The 9295-nt window shown below is 44.9% G+C and overlaps 1 pseudogene; it reads right to left on the bottom strand.

Annotated features, from left to right (window-relative positions):
- Nucleotides 1-4812: 4812 nt before the first annotated feature.
- On the bottom strand, nucleotides 4813-9008 carry LOC126518752 (uncharacterized; annotated as a pseudogene).
- Nucleotides 9009-9295: the final 287 nt, after the last annotated feature.

Below are 9295 nucleotides of genomic sequence, written 5' to 3'. Positions count from 1 at the left end.
CCCTGCTAACGTTACGCTAAAAGTTGGCTAATGGACAGCTTGACAAGAACAACTGAAGACTTTTATTAGACATTCCCTCAAATTTTTGCGGCAGCTGTTACAGTAGCACGTTGTTTGCCCACAGTTACAATTTATTTTAAACGAGGCATGGACATCAGAAAAAAAGTTTATGTTGTCGGATAGTGATGCACAGGTAGTTTTTCCAGATGTGAACCATGGGAATGGTGTAGTACAGTCTCATTGGTCAATTAGTGCTTTTTAATTAGACCAATCAATTGAATGCCGCCCGTCAGAATTATTTTGCAAATAAAACAAGATCTGTATTGTATGCTGATATCATTCCGATGTTCACCCATTGACCTAAACAAGAACATCTCTGCGTGAAACACGTCATTATTGAAAAAACTTCGCCCTGCTGGGTCTCCACCAAATTGAAATAGCTTCTAGCAAAGAAAAATTTTGTCAGTGATGCTGCAGTTCAGGCAAAAATTACATCCTGGTTTCAGCTACAGGGCGCACAATAGCCTTACACCAGTATACGAAACAGAACACTGTGCTGCAATGAGTTAAAAAATAATGGATAGTACACATCTGGAAAAACACTCTGCGAACCACTCTAACTAGCAATATAAATATATTTTTTCTGATGTCCATGCTTCATTTAAAAGTAAATTGTAACTTACTTTGTGGGTGGTGCCTCTTGTAAGTAACGCCAAATGCTTGCACAGCATCATGCAGAAATAATGGCCCGTTCTTCGGCATACCATCCATTAGTGAATTCCATTGCATGTTACCAGAACTGAAAGATAAATCATAATATGCTGTTATTTTTTTTCATAAACTGTATGATGAGCTTTTCATGCATAAAAGATGATTGCACGCGAAAATGCAGCAAGACATCAACTTCACACCATGTCACATACTCATACTTTATTACCTAATAAATTAGAAAAGATGCAGAAAGTGTAATCAACAAGAGTGACAAATAGCAGCAAAGGTGATCATGGATAAATCTTGAAGATGATTGCCGCCGCTGCCAGAGTAGGCCAGCCTTCGTAGGAGAGCACTTGCTGCCCACAAAAGCTTGCTGTCACAGGCCACGCGTGACAGTTCTTGTAGACATAGGCAAGCAATACCTGCACAGAAGAGGGAAAAAAAGGTGAGGGAGGAAATGGGAATATTGAAATTGGAACTTCAATTAGTAATATGTGCTAAGTAAGAAGTTTGGCTCACAATGAAAATAAATTTAAGCACTCCTTTTTCTTGAATTACGGGTATCTTAAGGTATGTATGCGATGATGTTTAAAATGACTAGTATATTTCCTATCATAAGAAGCCAACAAACACTGACACCAAGGACAACATAGGGGAAATTACTTGTGCTTAATAAATTAAATAAAGAAACGATAAATTAATGAAAACTAAAGTGGATGAAAAAACACCTTGCCGCAGGTGGTAACCGAACCCACAAACTTCACATTTCGCGTGCTATGCTCTACCAATTGAGCTACAGTGGCGTCGTTTTCCCATCCACTTTCTTGGGTATTTATGTGTTCTAGTAGAACCCTGGGAGTGTCAGCCAGCGCCACAACTCGGAGACCTTGTTCCTGGCATATAGTCATTAAGTTGCATAGCAGTCAGCCTTTAAATTATTTTATGGTGTTTTATGGCTAAACAGCCACTTATCAACCTGTCACACAATTCTGAGAAGCTTCCTGCAAAATATAATCAGTTTAAAACAGTAATTCACTCTGCAGGTAAATGATGTACTAACTTAATTAAAAAGTTAAATAGCGTTTTAAATTGTTGAACTAAAAGTAAGTTTGGCATTTTGCGCTGCCTAGCTGTTGCCTTTCTTTCAAACTTAAACATGACACAGTACACAGTAAGCAGGAAGCGTGCAAAGGAGGACTGGTGATAAAGTATTGTTCCAAAGCAACACTCCTAGCTGGATCAATCACTTTTGTTGATATATTTTCATGTGACCCTAATTGGATTAGGGCAATACCTCACACAAATAATGCAACACCTTGGATGATGCGTCATACAAAATTGAAAGTATCTCATGATGTGATCAAACGATAACATTGCCCACTGTCTTGGAAGTGTTAACATGCTGTTTGCGCAAGAAAGTGCAAAGCTATTCATATAGGTTCTGAGAATCTATGTTGACTCGCAATTGAGAAGCCACTGCACACAAAAAGGTGTATTCAAGTAATGGTCCATGCTGAATAATTTCCCACCTAGTGAAAAGGCAAATGTGGCAGGCTAATGGGCTAGGGCAAATAGATTGCTAAATTCTGATAACACCTCCAATGATATTATTGAAATAGGTGATAAAAAACAGCACAGGTAAAATTGCACTTATGAAAAAATTTTAAAAGCACCTCAGCAAACTGCTGGAACCCTCAGCATCATGCCTGTTCTACATGCACATATGCTGCAGCGCAATCTACATCTCAGACGCAGGCGCCTCCACACATCACTTTGTGATCTCCTCACAATAAGGTTAAAAACAGTCTGGCACAAGCTACCTGATGTGATTCATTTTGCAAGCGCCAGCCAAGTGCTGATAGTGGTAGAGCGAAATTGAAGTTTGTCCTTGTATGGAAGCCTCGGCCCATGTTTTATCAATTCTAGCGGCAAAGCACACCTTTTACAGCACACATAAATCTTAAATTAGACTGCTTGCTGATGCTGTACAGTAAATTCCCGTAAAGAAACTAAATCACACAGAAAACATTTAGAACACCAAACTAATCAAATACTGGCTTGAATACATTTGTGCATTAGGGAAGCAAGGTGTAATGTACACTGTTGTAGCAAATTTTTACTTATGTATGGTATACTTGTATGACACAGCAGACTTAATTTTTGAGTTCTTACATAGCAATGACTACCTACAGGTACATTTTGTAAGGCTTAGGGAAACTAATTATTACTAGAACTGCGTATGTACACTGGCACTGAGAAATTGGTTATAATAGTGGCAGTTTATAATGGACCAGTGCAAAAAAAAAAAAAATGCCCGTTTGTGAGACACCAACTAGCTATTTTACCACGAAGCGCTACCTGGCCTTAACCCATATAAAAAGCACTGGGAGGACCAGAGAGGGTACAGTACATTGGCTTACACTGATCATGATGAGGTCCCGTCATCCAGCTAGCGCCAAGGTACAAGAAGGATGTCTAGCCGTCTATAGAGTGAAAGGAACAAAATAAGATAGCATCAAGTCAGTTGAAAGGCAGATTTTCAATTACAAATAAGGTGACCCAGTCACAGTCATTCATTAATAAATGCCAAGCTGTCGTGTTTTCACTCCCAGATGAAGCACCTACTAGGTTAAAGGTTTTGCTGCTTATTTAGAACACAAGTGAAATTTGTACATCAGCAGACGATTTCATTTGGAATTGTATAGATGAAGTAAACATTGCAGTTATATTTTTGCTTTGCTATAAAGTGGGAACGCTACAAACTGCATAGTCACTGACACACACGCGCGCACACGCAAGAACAAAAGGACACAAAATAGGGCGAGTTGAGTCTGGTTCAGCATTACAGCCAGCGCGTCGTCTTCGAATGCACTCCTTTCGGTTGGTTCGTGCTACGTTAACTACAAAGACTAACAAGCAGGGCAAAGTTCTGACTGGTGTTGCGAAAGTCGTGGAGCGCGGTAGTGCTGAACGGCTAAACACAAGAAGAACCCTCGTATAAAAGTAATGACGAAAACTTGCAGGGCAGATGAGCCCATATATCAAGAATTGTCGCGAATAACACCTAAAAATATTCACATTGTTGACGAAAAACGAAGTGCAATGTATTTCACTTACCGGAAAGAGTAATGCTATGTACACTACGGAGTGCGCCTCCAACGGACATGGCTATGTGCACTACGGACCCTGTGGCGCCATCTAGGAAGAGCCTAGGGAAACACGTTTGTCACGTGACCGCACTGCCAATTTTGCGCGTAGAGCGCTGACGAGCGGACCAGCGCTGCCCAGCAGACGTTCTTGTGCGCTGGCGAGCGGACCAGCGCTGCCCAGACGTTCTTGAGCGCGTTAGTCATGGAAATTGCTACAGGTGCGAGGTTCGATTCGTATGATGCATTTGACACTGCTCTGCGGCATTTCCAAGTGCAGACAAATACTTTATTTGTCAAGAAAACATCGAACTCGATAGATGTTGTGAAGAGCCTAGGGAAACACGTTTGTCACGTGGCCACATTTTGGTTTCGGACCGCCGTTGCCGCGCTGGTGGTCGAAAGCTGCCGCGCTGGTGGTCGAAAGCACGCATCTGCTGTCCCTACCGTGTGCGAAAATATTGCTTTAGCGCGCTGGTGGTCGAAATTATTTCGCTTCCACCTTCGCTTACGGCGTGATCGGGTGTCCAACGAAATATGGCCTCAGGTATCGTACCAGAGTGGATGGTAGCAGAAAAGGCTTTTTTTTTTTGTCTTTTTACAGGCGATATCGACAGCAGACGCTGCGCTATTGATAGCGAGGGAAGAACGGACAAATATGTGGGCCAGGCTTAAAAGCAGCATTTACATGAGCCTTCCGCGCTATACGCGAATGATTTAGACGTATCTACAGCTACTTCATGGCAGTCTCATGTTGGCTGTCGATGCACGGCTGTAAATCACTACAAAGTGTGATTGCTGCGATTCAGTTTGAGCGAAAATTTCTGGATTTCTAATATTTTCTGCATTTCATTCATGAAGTTTTTTCATGCTCATCACATTCTTCAAGAATTTCACATTTTTCCGAGGTCATTGTGGGCAGCATGACCCAATTTGCATGAATTGCAAAAGATTCAGGGATACAACATATTTATTGGTTTCCATCAGAGTGAGCGCTTAATAGCAGCCTTTGCACTGTGTACAGAACCACTGTTTCTGCAAATCGGCGCTGGTTACTGCAGCACAGCACCTGGAAAATACATATACGCAAGCGCAAGTGAACAAAAGGAGAGAAACCAATGCACTACTGTAATGGTGACCAGACTCTCATAATTGCTCAGATAGTTATGTGAACATGCGAGCTGAAATGCACGTTTTTTCATTTCATTGCAAGTGCCAGGCAATATTACATGACAAAATTTTGGCTGTACATTGTACTTGACTCTCATTGTGAAATTTTTAGGAAAAAAATAAACTACCATCCCTCACTGAGAAAAAGACTTCACAAAAAAAAGCGTAGCTTTCCTGTGTAAGTACTTCTCAGGCAGCAAAAATCAATGACATTCATAACTGTAGTCTAACATGTCTTACCAGTGAAACCACTCCAAACAACGGTCACAGCACACCATTTTGAGCGCACCATCATCCTTTTCCTTGCACAGGCCACAGATCTAGAGTGCATTTTTCTTTTTTACAGCAACTGTCATAAAAAATTCAAAGCTCATGTTAAACACAGAAATATGACAACGAGTAAATACTTGTTGCAGTGCATACCTGAGGCCGTGAGCAGGGACCAAGCATCAGGAGTGCAGTACTTCTTTAGCTTTGGCAGGGAAACCCTGCAGTCCAGCAGTGCACTGGGTAAGGCCTCTGGCCTAACTTCAATGTCAGCCTCGTCGAGCTGGCACGTTCCATTCAGCACACGATCACAAAGGGCTTTGTCAGAGAATCCAGCCAGTAGCACTGGAAAGACAAAATGTAAAAACAAGTTAGGGGATGTCAAATCGCAATGAGTACTTTGTATTTACATTTTGCTTTGGCCTTTTCAGACAGAGACTTGAAAGCCACAGGCCCTTCTTCATCAGCTTCTCTTGCCCGCTTGTATCGGTTTTGGAGGACTCGCTTGGATGGGCGCCCTCGACTTTTTACCTCAGGGAGCTTCAGGTCACAAGCGCTGCTAGATGAACACGGTTGGCTCCCAACATCACTGGTGCAACTATCAGTTCGTCTGCCACACGGTTGTTCGGTTTCTTTTTGGGATACACGCGATGCGCTAGGCAGTTGTCCGACTTCTTGAGGTACACTTGATGTGGTAGGCAAGATGTCCAGCACAGAGGCACTATCTGCCTGCACAATTTCATCCTCATTATGAGGATGTGTGAAACTGGCATCTCTCTTCAGCCAAGAGGCATTTACCGATTCTAAGAACGCAAGGCGCTCTGCAAAAACATCCGGCTGACAGTCGGCCATGTTGTCGACAAGAGCTTTAAGCGCTCTCAATGCGTAGTTGTAGCGCTGATTTCTATTCATCTTCTCGAAGGAGGGCCCAGGCATAGAGAGTATTTCTGGTGCTTCGTGATTGGCAGCTTCAGAGTTTGTTTCAGCAGCCCCACCCATGAACTTGAGTTGGTAAGATTTAAACCAACGCTTATGAACAGCCTTTGTCAGGTCGGGTTTAATGCCAAATTTCACACAAACATATAAAAAATGTCGGCAAAGCAGCTTCATTTTCGAGTACGTAGTGCAACTGCACGCATGATTATCAAGAGAGACCTCGTGCCATGCATCAGTGCAACTCGATGCCACTGCATAAGTTTGCTCAGATACGATTCTGACCTCTGGAGGGTCATCCTGCATCTTTGCCAGTTCCTGCTTTATTATTTTGCAGGCATAAGGTTTTAGCACCTTGGCACATTCCTTCTCTACACCCTCAGATTCTTGATGAGAATAGAACTCGCATGTTTTCAGCAGTATAGTTTTGTGGCATGCCTCTTGCTGCATGCTGCTTGACATTTTTTAAAATGTTGCGCACTGTTTCATGCAGTTTTGATGATGATGCTAGGACATTCTTTAGTTTTGCATGATGTGACTCAACACGGTTGGTTGTATTATTTCCACCTGTAAACTTGCGGTCACATAAGTGTCGGACCCACATTTCAGGAATGTTGCCCCAGTTCTTTGCGAAATAGCTCACAGCTTCTTCACTTGCATACCTTTCAAATTCAGCTTTCGCATCATTGTATCTGGCAGGTGTGGGGGAAAGCAGCATTTCATTGAAACTACTCAATAAACGTTCTCGCTCATCTGATGATTTGGCAAGCTGCCCAGCTGCACTCTTGAAGGCCTTGTTGACATGGAATTGGCACAACTGAATAGCTGGTGAACTTGGAAACGTCGTTCTAATGGCATTGATTTCCGTGAAATCTTTGTCCACAACAACCACTTGTGTATCAGCAGCAGCAGGATTCTCTTGAACAAAAGTCTCCAAAAGCTGATTGACAACGTGCTGTTGCTCGGATGCAACGAAGGCATATGCGATTACTTGGGTACTTCCGGACCCATCCTGGACAGCCATCACATACAGGGGCATGCGTAGTTTGTTGGTGCGGTAGGTTGCGTCAAGGAGCACCACCTCTGGAAAAGACTTAAATGCTTGCTGCATGTGTGGCGTTTGAATAAAGAGAATTTGCAGCTCCTTATTCTCGTCAGTGATCGACAGCGCTCTAGCACCATAAGTGGCTTGGCAGTGCTTTAGTTCTGCCACTAGCAGGCTTGCTTCATCCTCTGTGCGAGTTGCACGCTTCAGATTGTGCAGATCTTTGGCAATCACTGTTTTTCCTGCACATACAAAAAATTAAAACCAAGGCATGTGTAATAATGCAATCAATACCTTCACAAACTAAGAAAAAAAAACTCTCGACTACTTACCACTTTGTTCTTTCAGTTTCTGGACGATCATGTTTGGGGGCACATTTAGCTCCATTAAAGGCTGCACGAAGCTGAGCTCTTCAGTGGCGAGCCGCCGGCATTCAGGATATGCCTTGTAGATTTCACTGCTGACTTCATGATTGTGCTGCAAATTAAGTGCAGTGATTTCCAGTTGTTGCGTCGCACGCCTCGCCGCTAATACCAGTTTTACCGGGCAGTCCTTCTTCATAGTCCTGGAGAAAGAACAAAAGTGCCTTTTAAACTTTTTTGCTGTGCCGAGCCATCTCCGCTGACATGCTACTCTGTGTAGGAGAGGGAATAAGAGCCCCGCGCAACACGTAGCCAGGTAAAATGGCGCAGCCGAAGGGTTACGCTAGCGTGGATACTAGGGAGAACGCAGAACCGCCCGAAGGGTTACGCTAGCGTGGATGCTAGGGAGAACGCAGAAACACGGAACATAGCTCGTCGCTATACGTACCGTTGGTTAGGACTAGGGATACTAGGGAGAACGCAGAACCGCCCGAAGGGTTACGCTAGCGTGGATGCCCGCGCAACACGTGGCCAGCGTGGATGCTAGGGAGAACGCAGAGACGCGGAACATAGCTCGTCGCTATACGTACCGTTGGTTAGGACGAACTCTGCCGAAGGGTTACGCTAGCGTGGATGCTAGGGAGAACGCAGAACCGCCCGAAGGGTTACGCTAGCGTGGATGCTAATAAGAGACCCGCGCAACACGTCGCGCAACACATGGCCAGCGTGGATGCTAGGGAGAACGCAGAAACGCGGAACATAGCTCGTCGCTATACGTACCGTTGGTTAGGACTAGGGATACTAGGGAGAACGCAGAACCGCCCGAAGGGTTACGCTAGCGTGGATGCTAATAAGAGCCCCGCGCAACACGTGGCCAGCGTGGATGCTAGGGAGAACGCAGAGACGCGGAACATAGCTCGTCGCTATACGTACCGTTGGTTAGGACGAACTCTGCCGAAGGGTTACGCTAGCATGGATGCTAGGGAGAACGCAGAACCGCCCGAAGGGTTACGCTAGCGTGGATGCTAATAAGAGCCCCGCGCAACACGTCGCGCAACACGTGGCCAGCGTGGATGCTAGGGAGAACGCAGAAACGTGGAACATAGCTCGTCGCTATACGTACCGTTGGTTAGGACGAACTCCGGTGGCATTAGTCCTGTGTCATCCCCCATGCTTGCATGTGAAAGTGGCGTTTGAAAATCGAAGCTTGCTGTCCAGTTTTACTGCCTCGCGTGACAAATGAGCGTTCACAACATCTATCGACTTCGATGTTTTCTTGACAAATAAAGTATTTGTCTGCACTTGGAAATGCCGCAGAGCAGTGTCAAATGCATCATACGAATCGAACCTCGCACCTGTAGCAATTTCCATGACTAAAGCGGGAGACACATGGTGCGATTTTGGGTGCGATCGGTCGTACGACCATTCGCATCGGCAGCCGCACTCAACAGGTTTTCAACCAAATCCGCCGCACGCGGCGCCGAATCGCACGCCCCGCATGCGACCAACTCGCTGAATATTGTCGTGCGACTGCCGCATCGGTCGGGCGGCCGCAGCCAATGACAGCCCCGGTAGCGCGAACGTCACGGCCACGTAGACCCGACGGGGCGGGGCCGGCGAGCAAGCACCTCGCCGCTCCGATCATGTCTGTTTTTTTT

Source organism: Dermacentor andersoni, chromosome 1, assembly GCF_023375885.2.
Source record: "Dermacentor andersoni chromosome 1, qqDerAnde1_hic_scaffold, whole genome shotgun sequence".
NCBI lineage: Eukaryota > Metazoa > Arthropoda > Arachnida > Ixodida > Ixodidae > Dermacentor > Dermacentor andersoni.
Note: the sequence above shows the minus strand (reverse complement) of the source record. Positions and strands in the feature narration are given on the sequence as shown.